The 23716-nt window shown below is 41.9% G+C and overlaps 1 protein-coding gene across 1 annotated transcript in view; it reads left to right on the plus strand.

Moving 5' to 3' along the window:
- The first annotated feature begins 8337 nt into the window (after positions 1 to 8337).
- The window catches only part of lpp (LIM domain containing preferred translocation partner in lipoma), a 144214-nt gene continuing 128835 nt past the window's right edge, over positions 8338 to 23716 (plus strand). The window contains exon 1 of the mRNA XM_058072881.2: positions 8338 to 8564. The gene's annotated coding sequence lies outside the window, so the exon portion shown is untranslated. The remainder of the gene's footprint in view (positions 8565 to 23716) is intronic.

Here is a 23716-nt window from a genome sequence, read left to right on the forward strand (position 1 = left end):
GTGGAGTTTGCATGTTCTCCTCGTGCATGCGTGGGTTTTCTCCGGGTACTCCGGTTTCCTCCCACATTCCAAAAACATGCTAGGTAAATTGGTAACTCCAAATTGTCCATAGGTATGAATGTGAGTGTGAATGGTTGTTTGTCTATATGTGCCCTGTGATTGGCTGGCCACCAGTCCAGGGTGTACCCTGCCTCTGGCCCAAAGACAGCTGGGATAGGCTCCAGCACCCCCGCAACCCTCGTGAGGATATGCGGTTGAAAATGAATGAATGAATGAATCAAACTATTAGTATTAATTCGTTAAGTGGTAAAGTTGCATCCTTTCATTTTTCACTGTAGCCCTCACACCCCTGATCAAGGAGAGCAGTAGATGCATCTCGGTCCTGGCTGCTCAGTACAACATGGCCAGAGCTCCCAAGTACCTCCCAAGCACAACCAGTCGCAACTGCATTTACCAGAATGTTAAAATTGTGTATTAATGTGTATTATTCTGGAGTGAGGCAACAATGGGAAGATTTTTGTCATTTTACCGCACGGTCACTACTCATCTGGGCTCGCCTGTTCTGTTTTGTGAACAAAGCACAGTTCCACAGCGGATCCTCCAATATCCATCAACTTCTATCCTATATTTGCTACTGTTTGCTGCGTGAGGAGGCGCGTCTCCATGCAGCTTTGAGTTGTGGCAGGGGTTGGGATTCGGGGGACTGGAGCCGAACCTCAACCCCGGTAATGTAATGGTTCATTCAGGTGTTGTCGAGGGAGAAGATATATGTTATGAACAGAAACATACTATAGTGTCCCACTGTGATCCAGTATCCTGAAGTGAGCAGGATAGGACCCCTTTTCCCTGTTGTCGTGTAATGTTGAACTCAGATTAAACAAATGCGCACATGCCGGTATAATCTCACCTTGGCGGCTAAAGCGCCTCGCTATGACCCACGCTGTGGCAATGTGCGCAAAAATCACACATGAATGTATCCAATCAGGAGGAGAACATTAGACAGAACATTAGAGCGAGTCTTGTCCGTGCGCCGCGCTCATCGCCGGATAATCTGTGGGATGAGTGGACTCATATTGGGCCAATCCCGCTAAAGCCAAATTAGTCCAACACATTTCCATCAGAGTTGAGACTAAAGCGGCCCTAACGAGCTGAGCCCCCGGGGATGCTGGCGGCAAATGACCGGTGAGCCGTTAGATCCCTGGTGATCCCGGGATCAACGTCTCATGGAGCGGCTTAAAGCGTCCCGAGTGACACACAAGTGAAAGCCAGCGACAGGTCACGTCGCCTTGCAGGACAACTTTGATTACAATTCTGTTGTTTTTCCGTCTTTGGAATGAGACAGAAAAAGACATCCTGAGGAGGACACGCCAACAAAGACTGTTTGCCGACCCCCCCACAACTCCATTCCCGCCCCCCTCCCCAACAGTTTGAGGCTTATCAAAGGATGGCTTGTGCAGAGCAGTGCATGAGTGACCTTAATCATCAGGGGGATATTTGGCTTTTATTGGGCGAGGGATGCGATGCGTGCGCGGCCATCCATGTGTTCCACTGGCAGGCATCAAAAACCGAGCGGGGGGGCAAGGTCGGTTCGCCGGGGCGTAATCCATATCATCCCGTTACAGAGGCGCCGTTGCGCTGCCGTCGGCCCCCGGGCCAAGAGGCGGCGGCCGCATTTTGATGTTGATAATGATGCGGAATTACGCTGTCATCTGATGTAATTTCAGCCAGCGTCAAATTAACAAAAGGGGGATCAGGCAAATTCTTTAAAAAGGGATCAACTTTGTAGCCTTGGAGATGTGCTGGCATGACATGTTTATTTAGACTCTCACAGCGCTGACATCTCTTCCTCAGAGCGAAGAGACTCTCTCCCCCTGCAGGGAGATCAATAAAGAATAATAAATCAATACTGTTGCTGTTTGTCACGTGAATTTAATAACCGTGAAATGCTCAGCTTTTTAAGGCATTCATTTTGGAATGAAGCTGGCAACTCTTTTGAAGACTAAAGCCACGTTTCCACCAAGCGGCACGGATCACCGCGGTATGTTTACAATGCTTGATCCAGATAAGGGATCATCGGTAATGTAATGGTTCATTCAACTTCAACGTTCCCAATGACCCCCTCCCCCAGTCCATTGGTTGTAGTTGTTTTTGATGGACAGGCTCCATCCCATACCCACCATCCATCCAGCTTCTTCTGCTTATCCGAGGTCAGGTTGCTGGGGCAAGGATGCCCAGACTTTTCTCTCCCTGGCTACTCTATCCAGCCTGGACCCTGAGGTGTTCCAAGGCCAGTTAAGAGACATTGTCTCTCCAATGGATCCTGGGTCTTCCCAGAGGCCTCTACCGGTTGGACAGGCCCTGAATAGTGGTGTGTCGCTCATGAACGAACGGGTCAAAAGAGCTAGTTATTATCTGTGACATCACAGGAAGCCAGTGTTAGAAAAAACTCATTATCTGAAACTTTGGCATTGTTTAACATGACAATACAACATTCAGACAACATTTATAAGACAGAAAAGTGGAAAAAGCATAATAGGTCCCCTTTAAAATGAACAAAAAGTGCGGCCCAAAAGGTCCAACCCTTGGTTGCTTCCTCAGTCGTCTTCAGCCCATTTTTTTAGTTTACACTAACCTTTCCAGGTCACGCTGGGTTTTCATTGTCACTTGTCTGCCATCATGGAAGGAGTGGAATCAGACCACCTCCTCCATTAGTTCTTGTTGTGGAAACACGCAACTCCCTGCTCTCCATGACGGCTATCAGCCGTGATAAAGGTCAGAGGTGCCTGAACGCGCTGGCATTTAGAGGGAAGAGAAATGTTTAATCAAAGAGAGACTTGCTGTGACTGAGGCTGAATGCTTTGCTTTTCAAAAGGAAACATCTAGAGTGCATCTAAACATGTCATTATTGTATGCAGGACCATTCCTTGGAATGTTGCATGCTTACACTAAAGCAGTTCCAGTTGTTTATCTGGACCGGAACTGCATTCAACTGCTCTCTTGACAGATGCAGTGAGTATTGAAGTGGCTCATGCTAAGAAAGTTAGCATTCTTGCTGTGGAAACTCTAAAAAACGTTTTGTCAAATATCAACCACTGGTTTGTACACATCGCCTACAGACCCTAAAGGTACCACAGGCAACACGATATGTTTGACGGTCTTTCCACCAGTTTAAATTAAGACTTAAAATATGACAAACTATTTATATATATATATATCCCATTAAACGGGAGGGCGTCGGGAAATAAGGGCAAATCACTGGAATTTCCCAGGGAAAATGGGAGTGTTGGCAGGTGTGACAGCCATGGAAACTACAGTAAGATTGCTGTTGGACTGGAAGAAGTGTTGAAAGGGAGGAAGAGACAGACTTTTTGGGGGATGGAAGTCTCAATAATGACACCACCACATCGCTTAGTTATCACTGTCCATTTCATAGGAGCAGATCCTTTCACATGTTCAAGGACATCATGTTTATCCTTTATGAGGACCGTGACATTTGAGCAGCTTGGACCAAGCAAACCGCGAATAGCCACGTTTACATGAGGAGTTTTTCTCTTTCCGAATGGAATCTTTCCGAATGACTTTTCCGAAAACAATGGGCTTGAGCTGCGTGTTACGTCATATCTGAGCATGCGCTGAAAGAACGCACCCGGGATAAATTTAAACAGGAAAAGATCAAATTCAATCTTGCTAATATTTTATAATTAAACTTGGGATATGTTTTATACAGATATATATTTTCTTTTTTAATAAAACTGGACTTGTGAATAAAGTATAGAAGGGTTTAGATTCTGTTCCACAGATGGCGGTAATGCACAAGAAAGCTGCTTGCCAACTGCCAATAAACAACAGAAGATCATGACCGCACTACCATTAGCCTGTAGCGATCCGTACTGGAAACAAGATCGGTTCTGCACACGCGTGAGACCTAAGTCCCTTCCTCCTGTCACAAATTTTTAGGACAGCACTTTTGTGGCGTCATGTGCTATAAATTCATTCATTAATTTTCTACCGCTTTTCCTCACGAGGGTCGCGGGGGCTGCTGGAGCCTATCCCAGCTGTCTTTGGGCGAGAGGCGGGGTACACCCCGGACTGGTCTGTGCTATAAATGATATGACAAAAAATTATTGTGTTGTAATTTCTTCAATATTAATAAAATTATTTGTGAGTGAGTTTTGACGTATGTTGAACATGCATCGCAAAGCTGCTTGCCAACTGCCAATAAACAACAGCAGAAGATCGCACCCTGATAACTTTCCGTTTGAGCTGGTACAAGATACCTCAATTGGATTGGGGAAAGGAATATTCCACCCCCGTGAATCCGATTATTATTATGTTCATTCGGATTGGCACTTTTCTTTCGGAATGAGGTATATACAAAGATTACATTCTTTCTGTTTGAGCAACTAAACCGAATGCAATTGGAATATTCGGGCCCATGTATACGTGGCTACTGTTGGTCAGTGTTTCTCCATTTTGAGCATTTTACCATATCTAATTTCAGTTTCACTTTCCTTTCCCTAGAGGCACTGCCATGAGAAGAGTCTGCCTCGCACTGGTGAGATTTAACGATGGAAAATAGTTAACTTAAACAAAATTAGTTGTGTTTTTTCTCTTTTTGTACGGCATAAATAATTAATGGAAGTGCGTACTCCACTAGGAAATGCTGTGACATCAGGAGGGCCTGTATGTTTCTGAAGGGCTCAGGGGAAGCCCTGTACGTGTTTGACATTTAAGACTGTCTGAAGTAGAGGTCCAAGTTGCTGAGAAGTGAGCGATCCAGATGCGACGGCGTATTTATCTCTTCCTGTCAGATAAGAAAGTTGATACGCGGTGGCATGTCAAATGGCAAAGCCACAAACAAAACTGCAAATACGTCTGCAGCAAACACGTTTATGCTAAAGAGTTGACTGTAGGCGGGGATTGTCACCACACTCCACTTTTAACGCACATTTACATGCTAAAACACAAGCATTAGAATTCATTAGTGCAATCTGGGGTCTAAATCAAGATCTGGAGTTGTCTGATTAGTAGCTTTGGGACATTGTTTTTGTCATCAGGCTGCCTGTCTGCTACTTTTGTTTCTCCTTATTTGGCATGACTCCCTGTAATATGGCTGTGCTTCAAGACTAATCTGCACCATCTACACTCTAATTAAGCAAGAGTGCGTACTTCCCAGACACGCTTGTTGTTTTTGTGCTCTCTCCCTGGTGGAGAAGACTTGTTTTTTATGTGCAAGGCACCAAACAACGATCACTCTATTTCCTGCAAACCAACAAAAATATCACCCAAATCATTCTCATGTATCACGTGTCAAGGAGCAGCCTTGATCATATCAAATGTGGTTATCACCATCCATGAGATGAAGAGATGCAGGTTTCACTTCCAAGTGGTGTGAAAACATGTTTGCCCCTTCTGTTAAAACATAACTAAATTGTGATTAATATAGATGTATCACTCTGGAAAAGGTTATAAAGATATTTCTACAGTTTTGGGACTACAGACAACCACAGTGAGAGCTTTTATCCACAAATGGCACAAACATGGAACAGTGTTGAACCTTCCCAGGAGTGGCCGGCCAACCAAAATGACCCTACAAGCACAGTGACGACTCATACAAGAGGTCACAAAGACCCCACATTGACATTCAACTGTGGGTGTCACTTGCCTCAGTTAAGGTCAGTGTTCATGACTCCACCATAAGAAAACCACTGGCCAAAAATGGCCTGCATGGCAGAGTTCCAAGACCAAAACCATTGCTGAACAAAAAGAACATTAAGGCTTGTCTCAATTTAGCCAGAAAACATATTGATGATCCCTAAGACCTTTGGGAAAATAGTCTGTGGTCTGATGAGACAAAAGTTGAACTTTTTGGAAGGTGTGTGTCCCATTATTGCACCGCAATGCAGGCCCCCAGTGACAGCTGCAAAGCATTATATCTGGTGTAAAAGTAACACCGGATTGGAGAAGGAGAATGTCCGGCCATCTGTTGGTGACCTCAAGCTGAAACCAACTTGGGTTCTGCAGCAGGACAATGATCCAAAACACACCAGCAAGTCCACCTCTGAATGAATGAAGAAAAACCAAATGAAGACTTTAGAGTGGCCTAGTCAAAGTCCTGACCTGAATCCTATTGTGATGCTGTGGCATGACCTTAAAAAGGCCTCATGCTGGAAAAGCCTCCAATGTGACTGAATGATGAGTGGGCCAAAATTCCTCCACAGCGCTGTAAGAGACTCATTGCAAGTTATCACAAATGCTTGATTGCAGTTGTTGCAGCTAAGGGTGGCCCAACCAGTTATTAGTTGTTGTTTTTTTAAATCTAAACCAAAAAACAATACATTACATTATTTCACATCTGTTAATTAAATCAAATATGACATATAAAACAACTTTTGTATTGTGTAAAAATAAGGATAATATATTTGGTAAATATTTGATGTGTTCTATTGCACCAACAGGTCAGCTGTGGTTGCTTTTTCAGGATTCTGATGGGCCAAAACACTCATGACATCCGATGAATGTGTTTTTATTTCGACAGAGATTATTTTAAGGGTGCACTCATGTGGATGGACATTTTTGTAACAACGGAGTAGGGAAATGTGCATGCAGCATGTTGAAATGTGAGGGTTCACTGACACTTTTTAAGAGGAAGTGCAGCTGCTTTCGTCTGCTTAGTGTATAAGGTTTACCCACCTCAGGCGGAAGTGGTGTGCGCGCGTGTGTGTGCAGGATATCCGACACTGGAACAATTGAAACACCCAAAATACGAAGTTATCTTCTCGCGGCTCGTTGTCTGCAGCTAAAATTGGTAATTTTCAGATGAAACTCATCCACTGTGTGAGTTATCTGTTTCGGTGGACGCTGTGAGCATAATGTGTCATGGTATAGCGAAGGCGAAATTGAAAGCACGGGACGACGCTCGCTAAGTGCTGAACATCAAAGCTCCCGATTTCCTCTAACGCGGCGTGTTAATTGGTCTTTGATTGATAAGTTGAGTTCACAGGCGACGGCACGTGTCGCCAGGGTGTCTGTTTGAAATCAGCTTTAAGAGAGGAGGCAGGCCCATTAGGAAATTGCCAGAGTGCACACTTGCAAATAAGATGTCACACGCTACAAATGAGATTACCTTTACCCGTGTGCCCTGCAACCTGGAGACGAGGCTATGAAATAGCTAAAACCCTTCTGCTCTTTATCAGTGTGCTGGATCTGTATGTGCTGTTTATGCTTCATGCTCGGTGGTGAGAGAAGTGGGGAGAGAGGATAAAAAAAAAAGTATATTCAACTGCTGGGAGCACAATGCAATCAGTCGCAGTCGAGTGAGGATTATCAGTGAGAAGATTCCACTCTTTCTCGACATTTAGCCCGGGAACAGAATGACGATGCGACAATTCATTTGCAAATGTTTGGCAAAGAAACTGAAGAACATACCATTTTAATAGTTAAAAAAAGATACCATCAAGTATATTTGCATGTTTCAGAGCATTCTCAAAAGCATTAGACACAATGTCAGCATTGTCGACAAAGACACGCAATCTGATGAGCGGGGAGGAAGCAGTTAGCGGATTTGCATCAAGTCAAGAACAGGCAAATCAAGGGGACGCTTTACCTGATGAAAGAGAGGTATCTGTGAAGATGGAGTACACGCATGGCTTACACTATGCCAAATTCGAAACTGACACGAGGCTACTCAGAAAAAAAGTTGTGGATAATAGCTGATCTACTGTACGTGCTAATACCTGACCTGCCAACTTTGTTGCCTTCATTGTATAGTACTTTATAGTACTAGTGTAGTGTAGTGTAGTGTAGTGTAGTGTATAGTAATCAAGCTTGGGGCCTATGTAGTGTGAGGACTTTGTGGGACTTGTCAGTGTTGTGTTTACCACATGTCAGCTAATGGCACACACCAGAGGCCATTATTTGGGCCAGGAGTTCATTCATTCATTTTCTACCACTTATCCTCGTGATGGTCGCAGGGGGTGCTGGAGCCTATCCCAGCTGTCTTCGGGCGAGAGGCGGGGTACACCCTGGACTGCTCGCCAGCCAATCACAGGGCACATATAGACAAACAACCATTCGCACTCACAGGCCAGGAGTTTATATTTGAATATATGAATGTATATGTGTAAAAAACCTGCATAGCAAACATGGGCTACACTAATAAAGAGCCTGAGTTTTATGATATTTCCCTTTGGCTTTCCTTGTACAGGTGTGCTAAAAGTGTCTCCAATGTGACAACAAGAAGAGGTGTTTAACTAGCAGCTAGTAAAGAATTGGGATGTTAGAATACATATAAAGTAGTCATTTACTTCACAGACAGATGCTATACTTCCATATAAGCAGAAGGCGTCGGCATCGTGCCCTGTGACGGTGAGTTTGTGCGGGGTGTCCCGGCTGGCCGTCCCCGCTGGCCTGCTGCCTTACATGGGCAAACCTCCGAACTGACGAGCCGCTTGGAATTTCACTGCGTGACGTCACCGGCCACAACTCTCCCAGAATTTGGATCAAGAAGTTTGGCTGTTTTTTGCTGGGATTCTGCCCGCTGCCGTATATCCTCGAAAGCCAAGGTAAGCCTACCGGACAGGACGCGGCTTGAGACGCTTTAAGGTTAGCCGGTTTCATCGGCGGGGGTTAGAAATGTTGTACTTTGACGTGTAGGTGACAGAACGGGTGGAGAAGCTGCTTCCTCGCCTGTGGTGGGCTGCGGGAGGAATGTAAGAATGTGGCCGAGACTCCGACGTTGTTTGGACACACCTTGGCTGTCGCTCCGCTGGGCACCACGAGCCACCGTTAGCACGACTAGCATTATCAGCCGCGCTAACTAGTCGCTAGCTAGCAGTGAAGCTAAGTTGTGAAGTTTTTTTTAAAGCTAGCTGCAACTTTGGGCGTCTCTCCCGTGTCTGTTTTTAGCCAAGTGGTTGGCTGCTCAACAATGCGGAAGACGAACTATGATGGGATGGGGAAGCAAGGAGCCCCACTCGTTTTGAAAAATATCAGCAAGTTGTACTTAGTTTACTTTTAGCTGTTAAAAGCTTGCTAGCTTGTGTGTTAGCCATCAAAGTAAATGAACCTCTGAAGTTGACGACGCAGATTCGTCACACTATAACTGTTATTTAAACCTAACATGTAGCGTTTGTTCAAAAAATTGATGTCACAAGTCACTTTTAACACATTTTAGAATAATAAAATATGGTCGTGTTAAAAAGACACCCCTAAGCAAAATCCCAAGACTGGAGTAAAATCATAAGTGCATATTGTGTTGGTGAATTTTAACCAGAATGTTATTGTTATTGGGATCTTCCATTTGATGAAAGCGATGTAGCATATATGCCACTAAACTGCAGTTTTGCTGAAATTTCAACATAAGGCAGTTAATTTTGTGAGACAATGGTAACTTTTTACTGCGCACGCAGAGTAACAACAATGCTCAAGTTGAACTCAGCGCTCCATAGAAATCATGGGCGCGTTAATGTTCCACATTCTAACTCATGGTGTCTTAAAGTGCTTAACCAATACACAGCAATGTAATATGTAGATAACAGACAACACATGACCAATGAATAATGCAGAATAGTCATCAACTATGTGAGCTCTAAACATGTAACTTATTAGCCATTTACAACAACAGTACAGCAAAGCATGCTGGGAAACAGATATCAATCTATTGCTACACAATCTTTCTTCTCTTTAAATATAAAGTGATGACTTTCTAACACAAGAAGTGAACAAACTGATGACAAAACCTAAAGACGTGACTAACTTAAGTCTCAAAACAAATCAGAGCATTATTGTCTTTGCAGATGCCTTTGCAAAGCAGTAAATTGTGCAACAAGTACGGTGATTTGTGTCATGTTCATTTGCCGACTTTCGCTGTGTGTTGACCTTTTATGGTGCGCTCAGAAGTGGCGGACGGGTGGCTGTTGGAAGGGACTTGAGTCATCATTCTTTGAGATAAAAAAGAAAAAAAAGATTCAGTGAGTATGTTTCAGCAATGAAAGCTTTTTTAGGTTAAAGGTTTCTGTTTTCCGGCCTTATTATCAGCCATTTCATAAAAGAATAGGAGAATTGCGGTAAAATGAATGCTCTGAAAGAATAAAACAGCAAACTGTTACACAGACTAGACTTCACGCTATATACTCTTTCCATTGAAATCATTTTTGAGGACAGACAGGATTCAGGTTTCCACAGGGCTTCATTGTATTTCTAGTGGTGTTTGTGGTGGGGCTGAAGCAGGGGTAGATGACCTCCTCATCTTATTTGCATAATACCATGTGCTTTATGGATGCTGTGCGAGGTGCAAAAATTGTGTAAAACACATTTCAGAAATGAACTTCTCTTCTAGGGCTGCATCTAAGGATCATTTTTTCAGTGGATTAATCTATAATTTTTTTTGATTACCATTATTTCCGTTGTATAAGCGCCCACGTTTTTTCTTAAACGGCTAGTTTATGGTTATGTTCTAATAGCGTGACATCTCTGTGACTTTAGAACTACAACTAATTCTACTAAGCTCACGAGTCAGTGAAGAAACGGTAGCTCTTTGGCATGAGCCAATCACAAGCTATCCGTGCTCTCACAATGAGCTTGACGAGTCGTCTTTTATTAAAAGACGATACTGTTTTTGTAAAATTATTATGGAGAAATGTTAAACTCATATTGTTACTTGTTTGTATATTTATTAAATATACCTTTTGAGTGTTTAGTGTTCTTTGTAAGACGACACCATGAGTCAAGAGTTCTAATGCCTAATGACCTGCAATTTCTAGTGAGTTGACAAGCTCATTGTGAGTTTTTTCATAGCTCATCATTGGGCCCCTGTCTAGAACTGCCTGGTCCTCACGGACTCATACGTGTCACAATATGGCATTTTAGACAGACAAACAGAATACTTTATTTTAATCCCTTTGGAATTCCCTTAGGGAAATGGGCATTTTACGACATGGACATGTGTGGCTGATAGTCTGTGTAGCTTATTTGTGTACAAATCTGTTTTTCACTTTAAATTTAGTGGGTGTGGTTTGTACACCGTAAATGTACGGTAATCCATGTCTGGTGTCCAAAGTGTGGCCTGGGACTGGTTAGTTATTGGCCTGTGGCACTATGTCAAAATAAAATTAAACACCAGAAAACTGCAAAAATGGGAAAAATAGAATAAGTAAGAGTAAGAGTAATATAATACAAGGTTTTGGCTTTAGAGAAATGTAATTTTTGGGCCAAATAAATCCATCCATCCATCCATTCATCCATTTTCTATTTTGCTTGTCCTCACTCGAGTTGCGGGTATGCTGGAGCCTATCCCAGCTGTCTTCAGGCAAGAGGTCGCCACCAATCGCAGGGCACATATTGTATAGACGAGCAATCATACACACTCGGATACACACACAATCAGCTGACTGATGTCATATTACATCTAGAAACTGATGTTAACAATGTGAGTGACACATGTGGTTGACCCTGATTCAGAGTGTTGGGAAAGAGGCACACGGGTTACCCAGCATGCCTGGGGGGCGTCATTTTGGGTGTTTGTTCATGCATGTTTATTTTGGTGTCCGTGGGGTGCAGCTGTTAAAAGTTGCATTGTGTGTTAACTTACATTAGCGAGGTGGGTGTTTGGGTTAGTGACTGCCTGTTCCTATGTGCGGTATCAGTGTGTGTTTGCTTAGCTAATATCTGCAAATGAAGAGTATTTACTTCAGCAAGACAATTTTAGCTTTTTTCTACTTCCTGTGCGCCACAATAGCAAAAAAGTCTCAACTTAGGCAACACTGATTAGTCCTGGTATGTCATCTTATTCTCTGGTAGATATGAGGTGTGCCAAAAAGCGGTGTTTGAATCTGTCGCGCCACCTCCTGTACGGAGTCATAAAAATGCTACAGGCACGGATAGTCCCATTATAATGTCTTTATGAGTTACCACAACGAATTGAATGTATGGGGAAGACTGGGATTAGTACATTGGTTAGAATGATGGGAGGTAACGGAAGTTTTACAGTGCACGGGTCACGGTTCAGAAGGGAACAGCATTGTGATGTAAGCGGAATAGTTCCGTTAAGCGAACATGGGAAAAGCGTCTGACTGTACTTGTTAAAAGGAGGACTTATAAAGACCCTGACACCATGTGAATTTGAAATCAATATCATGGAGTCCCCCCTACACTCACGCCCCTCGAGAGCACAGCTATCAAACTGCATACATCTGCGTCGCTCAGAAACATTTCTGACTCGGGATACATTAAACATAGCGCTGCTTTTTTCTGAGGGGAAAAAAAACTCTGGATGAAAAGGCCACGTTTGACAGTGTTGATGATGTTAAAGTTAAAAAGATGCGCGCCTCCGCCGCCTTTTGAGCTGCAGACCCTCCTGGTGGGTTCAGTCAAGTTATTCTGGCATATTTTAACGGCGAAGTAGCGGCGGCTTCCCAGGCTGTGGATGAGTCGTCTGAGAGCAAAACGTAACATCAGAACATTTACAGAAAGATAAGAGCTTGTACAGGTGCAGCCACTTTGATAATAGTCCAATCGTCAATGACAAGATTGACCAATTTGAACCTAAATACCAAAATAGTATTCAGAAATCCAACAATTAATCTATGAATCAATATTAATTGATTTTTCAAAATCAAAACAGCTGTTTTCACATGTGAATTTCCTCAGTCGTCCATGAAAGCAGACATATTATCTTTGTGTTTTAACCAAAACAAGATATTCAAACAGCATCAGGAAATGGTTATCCACATTTTTGCCTCTTTTCTGATTCTAACTAATTTTTGTTCCATTTTAGACCTAACAGATTACTTGATGAATCGAAAGAATAAACTTCAGATGAATTGATTTTTATGAATTGACATAGATTTTACACTAGAACACAATTTTACAAGGGAAAAATATAATTTTAGTAGCAGTAAAGTTGAAATAGTCATCATATGATAAAAAAACAGGAAAACAACAACAACAAATAAGTTGTATTTTGTTGGAAAATAAGCTTGTAACCTCATCAAAATCTCATGTTTTCAGTTGAAAAATAGCTAGAATTTACCTTTTGCACATTTGGACCTTAGCAAGGTTTTAAGTCGAGCTATAATATGACAAAGCAAATAGGTAGAGTGGGACAAAAAGTACTTTGGAATAAGTCATTTACTGAAAACAACAATTTAAAATTTAAGACCAAAAAAATGTCTCAGTAGGACTCGGTAATGAGTAGCTCCACCGTTGTTGTTCATCACTTCAAAAATTGGTTTGGGCATGCTTGATGCCAGTGTTTCCATTTTTATAAACTTCCCTTTTCATCCATCCCCAAATGTTCTCTATAGGATTTAAATCAGGAGAACATGTGGGATGGTCCAAAAGAGTGATGTTATTCTCCCTGAAGAAGTCCTTGGTCAAGCCAGCATTGCAAACTGCAGCATTGTCTTTTTGAAGAACCCAGCTGTTACCACACAGACCAGGGCCCTCAGTCATTAGGGATGCCCTGGTCAAAAAACTGCACAAAACCGGACGCTGTTTGACGACCACCTGAAGCGCCGGTGTTCCACTGAATAACGATGGACCCCTCCACTGTGCCGGGTAGAAAACATCTCACGTGGGATCTCCTTGTCATGCCAGTAACGTTGGAAGCCATCCTCATTTTTCCACCTTTCAATGTGCCATGTTTGATGCTCCCTGGCAAAGTCTAAACAGGCAGCCTTGTGGCGTTGAAGGAGACCAGGTCATCTGATGGTTATTGCGCTGCAGTTGGCACCAGTATGGGCCTTCAGCCAATTGGATCCTCCGGATCAGCGCATGTGTCATTTTTTGGGTGTCTACCACTTGACTTTTTTTGTTCTGTAATGTCTGTCTTAATGCGTTCAACCTCAGCAGCAATGGCACCTCCAACCTCATTAAGGTCCAAATGTGCAAATTTTTCAACTGGTCTTAAGATTTTTGTCAAGTATATATTAAAGTGACCTTTTTGTCCTTTCATTTTTCTCTTTGTCGCCTTGCCTAGAAGAAGTTTGGACAGCCCCGCTATAAATGCTCTAATTGTAGGCGGGCCTTTCTTTACCTGAAGCTCAAAATTGGAGTGGGTTGATAACTGGAAAGTGGCTGTAAGTTCTGACATATGGAAGCTTGTTACAGTAGATCCCTGGGGGTTGTATTTAGGGGCCACCAGCGAATGATGAAAAACAGTTCTCCTGTGATATTGGATCAACTTTTGCAATAAAAGCGACAGTCAAGTTTCGGTCCATGTCGCAAAGTGAGAAAGTCGCAAAAAAACAAAACAAAGAAATGTCAGCAGAAAAGGCAAAACATGCTGATTTAAACCTATGAAGTTTGTTGAAGTTTTAAGAGACGTCAAGCATTGTTGTAGTTTTATAGGAATATTTTGGTCGCATTCTGAATTGTACGCTGACTTTAGAGGTTTCCCTGTTTGTGCAAAGCTCATGGAGACATGCTTCGTGCACAAGGGCAAGCTGGGCGCAGACAGAAGGAAGTGATTTGAAGTGTTTCCTTGTGTTGTCATAACAGTACTGTTGTGTGTTTCTTAATAACACTAATTGATGTTGCCATTTGAATGAGAGACGCGTCCTAGAAACTCTTCTTCACAGCTGAAGTCACGGAACAGCACAGCTGGCGCTGGAAACACAGGAGGGTCCTCACATGCACTGCATGTTTATCCCACTTTACTACTTGACTTGCAATAATTACACTGCATTCCGCATGTCCTCCTCCTCCAGCCTGCCCCTTCCCCCAGTGGCTCTTTCGGAGAGAAAATTAATATCCAAGAAACTTGTAATCTGCTCTTGCGTAACAGGAATTTGTCTGTGGCTTTGTTGCTCAATGTTGCAGGATACATCATGCGTTTGGTAAATACTTTGCCGCAGCACAAAATCATCGCTAACATTGGTCCAGGGCATTTTATCTGCAAAGATTAGGAGGAGGGTTCATACTATTCCCTTATCTTGAAACTCTCCTTTGAACCGGTTCCATCACAGACAAACATGTAGAAAGTTGCATCTTGTTGCTATCCATAAGTATGCAGGCAGACTGAAATGATATTTTAATGATAATCGCAACGCAAACATCATCAGGTGATGTTCAAAGCAAAACTACACTTTGAGACAATATTTTTTCACATCATTTTTATTTTATATCCCTAAACTGGACTTTCCTCATATGTCATTTGTTTGGGATATTGACATACAGAGAAAAATGATCTAACCTTTCAAGAATAATTTCAAAACAAAAAACTCAAAAGAAAATGGCATCTGCCAAACACCTAGTTTACAACAGTCAATGCACGGTGGGACTGCTCATCCGGGTGGTGTATTTCACATTCACAGTTTCATAGTTTACAAGTCAATCAATATGGCAATCAAGATAATCACCATACACATAATTGTGCACAATAACTGAGTGGAACGTCAGTGAAAATAGCCACATAGATTTCATTACACTCACACTTCATGTATTACATCCAGTTAGCATTGGCCAATAAACATTACAGATACTACATACCAGAAACTAAAAGGATTGTGCAAAAGAGCTGAAGTCAAGGCAACATATTAAACTCTTAATGGGTACATTTATCAATTCATTGTGAAATAGTTTGGCAAACTAAACTAAATGTGGAGAAAACTCTATTTCTATAGTAGAGTTCATGACGTGAAGCGCACCCGTGAAACATTTGACCTTTTCTATGCAAGTACCCACTTCAAGGGAACAGATAACTTTAGTTCTACATGTAGGCATCTTATCGCTCAGTTAGATTGTCTGTAATCACAATAATAAAGATGTAAGTTGGTTTATCTGAGTGTGGCTGCCGACATTCAGGAGGGGGCTTAATGTCATACGACTTATAGAAGGTGATGGTTATGATGTAGGTGACGCGGGGCCCACACTACCTTCGCGCTGGCCAAAATGGCCACTCCTGATATAGTATATACTGTATGTCCATTCATACAATGTAATACTTATATGTATACATATATAAAAAAAAACTTATTTACAAGGTGTTGCAGCTTTTATTTTATCATGGTGCGGCACCAAGATCAAAGGCGCCATTATTGGCTTCAGAGGATGCTTCTGCTGCTCTTTTGGGCTCTAAAACGGCTATGACGCTCCAGCCAATGGTGGTGATTTGGGTCAAGACCTGATCTGACCTTTTAGTTAGTTAGTGGGACAACTTTGACACTTACATAATTAAATGTGTATACTGTATATACAAGAGTATAATCACTTGTTTGACACCAGCAACATCCACAAAAGTAAAACACAACCAATAATGCATGCTTTGTGTCCATTTTGAGATTTGACTTTAAAAATGCTCTCTGCTGTCTGAATTGTTACCTATATAGAGGCAATAATTAGACCACATCTCTTTACGATGTTTGTATGCTGCCATCATTTTGTCACAAATGTGCTGAGCCAGCTATCAGGTTGAGTGCTGCCCATATTTTTTATCAGGAACTAAACAGAAAGTGCCGCCAACCAGGCTCAGACGGCCCGCATATCCACACAGGGCTGATGTCAACCGTCACGGAGACACATTGTCCGTTTAATATTAGCCGGGGAAGACCGCCTTCATAGCGCGTCCACTTGTGTGTACATAGTTTGGTTGCAGGGTGAGAATTCCAGTAATGTGATCTTGGCGAGTTTCTTCCCAGTTAATAACATCTGCAGTATGTGTTTGGTCTTGTTCAACGGGCAAGGCCCAGAGCTCCTACAGGAATATACTACGATGGAGATGTTTTCAACTTGGCAGAGAATTTATTGGCCTCAGCTGGCTTGCTGCTTACCTAACATTTCAACCTATAAGGGGAGAGAAATGCAAAATAGTTTTTCTCTGCATGTACAAGGTCTACATCAGTGGTGTCCAAAGTGTGACCTAGTGACTATTTGCAGCCCATGGCTGTTTATATTTATTTTTAATTTTTTTAATTGGCCACATACTGAAAATATAATAAAAACATCAGAAAGTAATTTTAAAATAATCAAGTCAGAAGTTGTAATTTTATGAATAAAATAATGTCATTATAGTAGTAAAGAGTTAAAGGGGACCTATTATGCTTTTTCCACTTTTCTGACCTATAAATGTCGTTAGAATGTTTTATTCTAATGATAAACGAAGCCAAAGTTTCAGATAATGAGGTCTGCGCATTTAGAACGCTCGGTTTGAAAAGGCGTGGTAAACCGGTCCTTTGTGACATCACAGAGCGGCAGACTTCCTTATATGGTTCATAGTTAGGAAGCACTTTGGGCCACAGTAGAGTGGGCATGCTTCTATGCGGGTTATTGTGTGTAGCTGCTCTATAGGAGACCACAACTCAATACAAACGGTAAAAAAAATGTATGTTGTAATATCATGAGAAACCAAATAAATAAATTTAAATTTTTAGAAAATTAGGTTCAAGAAAAAGTTAGAATATCATGGAAATAAACCCAACAAATTCTGGGAATAGTCATGATATTATGAAAGGTATGAATAAATAAATATTTGGGACACAAACCCCAGCAACCTTAATACTGATAACAGGCTTTTTCACCTACAGTATATGACAAAGCTGAGATGCAGCTTTTTTTTTAAATATCTTGCATATGGCTTCTTAGCATGTTGCATCTGTTGTTTTACAAAATATCAAATGTTGCATTCTTTCATTTTTCACTATGTGGTTTGGACACCCATGGGTGTACATGTAAGGCATTGGTAACATTGCAAATGGGACATTTGGATGGCTACAAATGTACAATATCTGTGCCAATGAGTAAAGTCTTACAAAATGACCAAGTTTGAGGGAATGGAGCTTGCTGATGGAGTTAGAGAATCGTCTAATTTGCATAATTGGCTATAACACACGTGCATGTAACTGTTTATCTTGTCTGATTATGTCTACTACATTGGATAAAAGGTCAGTGTGACTATAGGGGTGTTATTTTATGTCTAGAGGGCTCTAATAACTACCCACATATTCCATTAGTAAATAAGGAATTCTACTTTGCTGCGATAAATGAGGTTACTGTATTGATTACTGTATTAATGAACAGAAGCATTGATTTGTCAGGCGTCTGATTGGCCAAAATGCGGATGACAGCTGGTGAATGTGTTTAAGTGGACAGACTATATGATTTTTATTTCTTCGTGTGTTACTAATGTAAATGTATCCCAGTTATAAGGGTATATTCCCCTAAGCTGCTGTTAATATCACCCTCATCACCGCTGACCCGCGGCACTCCTGGGGAGTAATCAGACTTTAATTATACCTTTTTAATCACTGGAATGTAATCTGTGTGTGTGTGTGTGTGTGGTACACGGCAGCCTCAGCCTCTCAGAGTAAATTGACCATCTTTTTATATTTATGTTCATAACCTGGCCCCTCTCGTCTGATTGAACAAAAGCCATGTTGTTGTTGTTGTTGTTATTATTATTGCAAGCTAAAAAGTAAGGTCTGACGAAGTGGCTCTGTGGAACAAAGCTGACATTCCCAGAGAAAGCAGACCAAACTAATATTGCACTCAATGCTGACTTCATACTTTCTCCATATTTGGAAATGTTTACCTCCTCATGATGCTTGACAGCGGTTGGGAGAAGGGATATGAGTCACTTCTTGCTGCACAAAGATTTCAACTTGTCCAAGTGACTGCCATTAAAGTGCTTCGCTCATCCGAAGAGGAACTGTGAGTATCCTCTTGGGCTTTTATTTGCCGCTTTGTCTGCTTCGGTGCGTTCATTGTATTATATGGGGTCTGACTTTAGCATGTTGTTGTTGAGGTGGTGTCTCCTTAGAAGCGTAGTGAGGATACAAGTTGTCTTTCTCCACTCGCACATTAAGTTTCGGTGCGGTTTGGCAGGTATTCCTGGCTGAGGCATCCACTTCTACTGTACTCTATGTACTTTTTAAGACTGCTGACCTTCCTTCCAGCGCCTTCTTTCATGCTTCAAACGGTTGCTTTTGGCGGTTCGAGGAGAGCGCTTAATGGGCTTGAACTGGGTGCTTGAGGGCCTCAGCGATGAAGAGGCCTTGCTTATCTCATCGCTGGTATCTTGTACGATTGGACTGTGTTATCTTTACCTTCCACCTTTTTGAAGGCACACATTTTGCCTGAACTCAGTTTTGAGTCCCTTTGTACTGCCGTGTGGCAGTAAAACTTGTCAAGTTTTTTGTGGTGGCGCAGAACTGGGGAAGTGTAGTACCAGCAATCTCATTGCAAATATGAAACAGCATCACATGGGAAACTCCCACAGGATGGCAAAGAGTCGTTAGCTGTAACAGAAAAGCATGAGCTCTTGTCTGGTGAGTAATGCTGTGCTCAAACGCTTCATTGAGCACCTCGAGCTTCACAAAAGTATGCCCAGTTGTCACTACATTGTGGATGAAACTGTACACCACATGTATAAGGTAGTATTATACTACTATAGGTAGTAGTATTAAGTAAATGGCTCTCTTTTTCCTCATGCCTACTACTGCTACCTATTCTATGAGTAATATCACATTTTCACCTTTTCTAACATTACACACTACTTTGTGTTGTCATGTGATCAATATCGGTATTGGCTGATGTCCAATTTCGGTATCAGATTGGATGTGAAAGCCCCACCGTATGCTCCATCTGCTATGATGTAGTAGAGCAGCATTCCCATACAATACCTGCTGCAGTATTTTCTGATGTTGTTGATTGAATCCTATATATGTTCAAGTACCCCATAAAAAATATTTTGATGCTCTTCAGTGGACATGCCGACTGTACAGATGTGTTGCATCTGCAACAGCCTTAATCCAGCCTGCCTCCGCTTACCCAGCCTTAATTTCAAGACGCTGGCAAGTGGTCCAAAAGAATGTCGTCAACAAATTAATGCACGATTAACCGGAGCAATTACAGCGCCGATCCGAATGAGCTCAAGTGGAGATTATGATAGTCATTAAGCAAGAATCACTTTAAGGATTTGATTACTTTCTGTTTTTGTGCTTAAAGTCTTGATTTGTCTTAAAGGGATGCCGAGCCTCCAAACAGCTATTTATTCCTGACGGTTTATGGAGTGCACGCTGGAGATTATCGGCAAACGTCTGCCATAGTGGGAGCGCCACCAGTATTTCCATTTATTCCTCTCAGGCTTTAAGCACTTTTTAAGGATTTTTGGATTTGCTCTATTTTGCCCCCTGAGCTGGATGGGGTGATTTAATAAACTCTCTGATGCTTCACTTTTCCCAAAGCCAGGGTCGACTTTCCACATTTGAATGTTGACTTCTTGCGCTCACCTGTGGCTTTCATTTTTTTGTTTGTTTCAGCATAAATCATGAACAGACTATTGTTGGGCCTTTTTGCGCTCATTTGTTTTCAAAACAGCCACACATGTTGCCAGAGGATGTGGGCGTTTTATAGCGAATGGGCTGAAAAGTATTTACGCCATGTTTTTAAATGTTTAATTCCCATACATTCATTTATTCATGGTGGCCCGCCACATTCGAATTTGGACAACCACAGAACAGATTTGACCCTACCCATCTTTACTCATAAATATATTATAATGGATCTGTGTTTACATCATGCATTTACTCTGTCAACAAATACATGCATGCAGCCTAGCTTTTGACGAGTATGGCCAACTAGTGTATGACTAGTGATACACTAACACTTAATTTTTTTAAATTAATTGGTTGGGAAATTGAATATTTTCATAGTGGAAACACATAAAACCTGTTTATGATCTTCTAAATGTCTTTAAAATCATTATTAGAGCCCTCGAGACATGAAATTGCACCCCGACCGTCACTTTTACCCTCCTGTTACCCAATATAGAATAAGATTTATGTGTGTTGCTGTAAATGTGTTCCCGTGCTAGGTGAGCTGGGCGTACAGGAAGTGATTTTGGAGGTTCAAATGTGAGTTTCAGCTTGGGATGGGTTATGGCCACAACAGTAACCTGTGTTGGGGATTAGTGTGCCTTTTGTGAGCCAATAAATGCCTGTTGTTCCGGCGATCTGGTGCTTGTGTGTCCCACCTAACATTACAGTAGGATATCATTGCAAAACCTTTCTCCAAACGAAAAGTGAAGGTGAACGATTCCCGCAGCCGGCAATGCATGTGTGTTGCCAGTCCAAACCAAATATGCTCATGTCTGACATGTCTACTTCCTACTTGAGCGTTTTGAACCCTTGAAGGAAACCGTGGCATGAGGCTGACAGTCGCAGACAGCCCGAGTGGCTGGTGTGCCAGAAATGACATTTCCTCTGTCCTCCCCTATCATTTAACATCAGATGCCACAAAGTGATTAAGCGCAGATTAGGCAGCCGAGCGCTAGCTGCAGGCTAATAGGACACTTTGCGCTCTGTGTCTGATCCACTCGCCCGCTCGCAAGCACTGACAGATGCCAGTCTCTAAAGACGCTCAAATTACTGAGGTGGCCTGTTGCCAAAACACACAGCCATTAATGACAAAATATACACACATTTTATAATGACACAAGCAGAGAGGATGTTGGACAGCTTTGCAACAGTTGCAAAAGCAAGGAGCACACCCATCCATACAAACATCATTTGTACAGTTTTACCGACCTTGTGTTTTAGTTCTTATTCTCTTGTGCAAGGTGACAGCTATGATGAATAACTGGAGAGAACTGTTCATTTTTACAATAAAAGATGACATTTATCATTAACTGGTGGGAGGAACGATTACATTAATTATGCCACATTGTGTGTGAGCCATCATATGTTGACTGTGGATTATTTTGAGCATTTCTGTTTATCTTTACAGTGAAAGGTGGTATTTATTATTAATAACTGGTGGGAGGAACGATTACAATAATTATGGCACATTGTGCGCTAGCCATCATATGTTGACCCTGGATAATTTTGAGCATTTCTGTTTATCTTTACAGTGAAAGGTGGCATTAATTATTAATAACTGGTGGGAGGAACGATTATATTAATTATGGCACATTGTGCGTGAGCCATCATATGTTGACTGTGGATTATTTTGAGCATTTCTGTTTATCTTTACAGTGAAAGGTGGCATTTATCATTAATAACTGGTGGGAGGAGTGCTCACATGAATTAAATGACACAAGGCGCGTGGCCGTGTGCTTTTGTGAGTGAACTATTGTACACTTGACTGTGGATTGTTTTGGGTCTTTGTGTTTTTTATTTCTACAACTAAAGGGGGCATTTATCATTGATAACTGGTGGGGGCATGCATGTACCATGGTTGATTATGGATCAGAGCACTCACTCTTATCCAAAGAATTGGACTTGGACATGTGAAGTGCACCCTGAATTATCTTAATTTGGTTAGAACAAAAAAAATTGTCACTGGGAGAAAATATCCCACTTTTTTTAACCGTTTTCCCCCTTGCATTGTACTATACTTTTTACAGCATGTTGAGTTTTGGATTATTGTACAGTGCACACAAGGACGGTGTATTATTGCTATGATAGTCTCTCCCCAACTCTAGAAGGTTTAAGCCATTAGTCTTGGAGGCTGGGATGATGTATGATTTTTCTACTTAGCAACAAGAGTTGACGCCGGCGCTAAATTGAGCGGGAAGACTTATGATTGTGCGCTCGCATCAAATAGAGCACTTTTTCTGTCCTGCAACATTCCAGTGGTGTCATAAGACGCTTTGCTGAGTCAAACGTGTCAGCATTTGTCACAGCTTTCACGCCGTGGCGCCTAGAAAGAGCTGCATTCATCAGGCCACCGGCAAACGGGACGTCTGCATATTTCAGCCGGCTCGTCGGCGGGATTAATTGCCAACAAGTCCCCTGTGGTCCCGGAATGCAATTACCTACTGACCCAAATCATTGTCTTGGCTGTGAGCGTGTGTCAGTGTTTCTGGCAATGTTACACCTGGGACCCGGGCCTCGCTTCAGCCCACTCTCGGCCTGCACAGCGTCCATACATCAAGCACGCGCACCACTTTATATCCCTGTGTTGGTGGCCATGTTTGATAGAAGACAAACATTTATCATGATGAAATGCTTCGGTCTTGCTATTATTCATTGTAAGTCTCCCGAATGAATCAAAAGTTTTCACTCCTTTTCAAAGTTTGAATGTATAAGTGCGGTTTATTAAAAATAGATTGGGGAGGGGCATTCTTGCAGAAGTTGTTCATTTTAAGGTGATTAACAAACCCTGTTAATACAGGAGGTCCTTTGTAAAAAGTGGAGGTAAAAGTGCAAAAGTCTTAGTTAGTTAGTGTTGCTTTGTTATTTTAAGTTTGAATGTAGGTGTCATGAATTAACACCGACTGTACTTTTTCTTTGGCTTTTGTGGCAGTTTTTCTTTTGGTTTTACAGTACGGTTGGTAATGGCAACGAGCTGACCCTGGAACAGATCATTTCCTGTCATTTTTGTCATGTGATTAAGCTACAGTGGTGTCCATAAATTGGGAAAATTTAACAAAAATTAGGAAAAAAGAACAAAGTTGGTACTAAAAATAGACTTTTTCATCTATATCACACATCTGAGATGTTATTTTTCCTTGAAATATATGTATAAACATATAACTTCTTCTCTATATTTTCCAGTATGTTTCATTAGTTCCGAAATTGAATAAATCTATGGTTTACCCACTGGAAAATGACCGCCTTGTCAAGTCGCTTTGCATCGCTCCGTCTTTTTGGAGCAGCACAAGCGCATCTATTATAGACGAGTCACTTTACATTGGCGTTCTTTGTTTGTCTTCTCTTTAGGATGTCAGTGACTTCGCTCTTGATTAACCTATATTGGATTCCACAGGGGGCACAGAAAC

This window comes from Doryrhamphus excisus, linkage group LG4 (genome assembly GCF_037039965.1).
Source record: "Doryrhamphus excisus strain RoL-2023G ecotype Guam linkage group LG4, RoL_Dexc_Guam_v1.1, whole genome shotgun sequence".
In the NCBI taxonomy this organism is placed as follows: Eukaryota; Metazoa; Chordata; class Actinopteri; order Syngnathiformes; family Syngnathidae; genus Doryrhamphus; species Doryrhamphus excisus.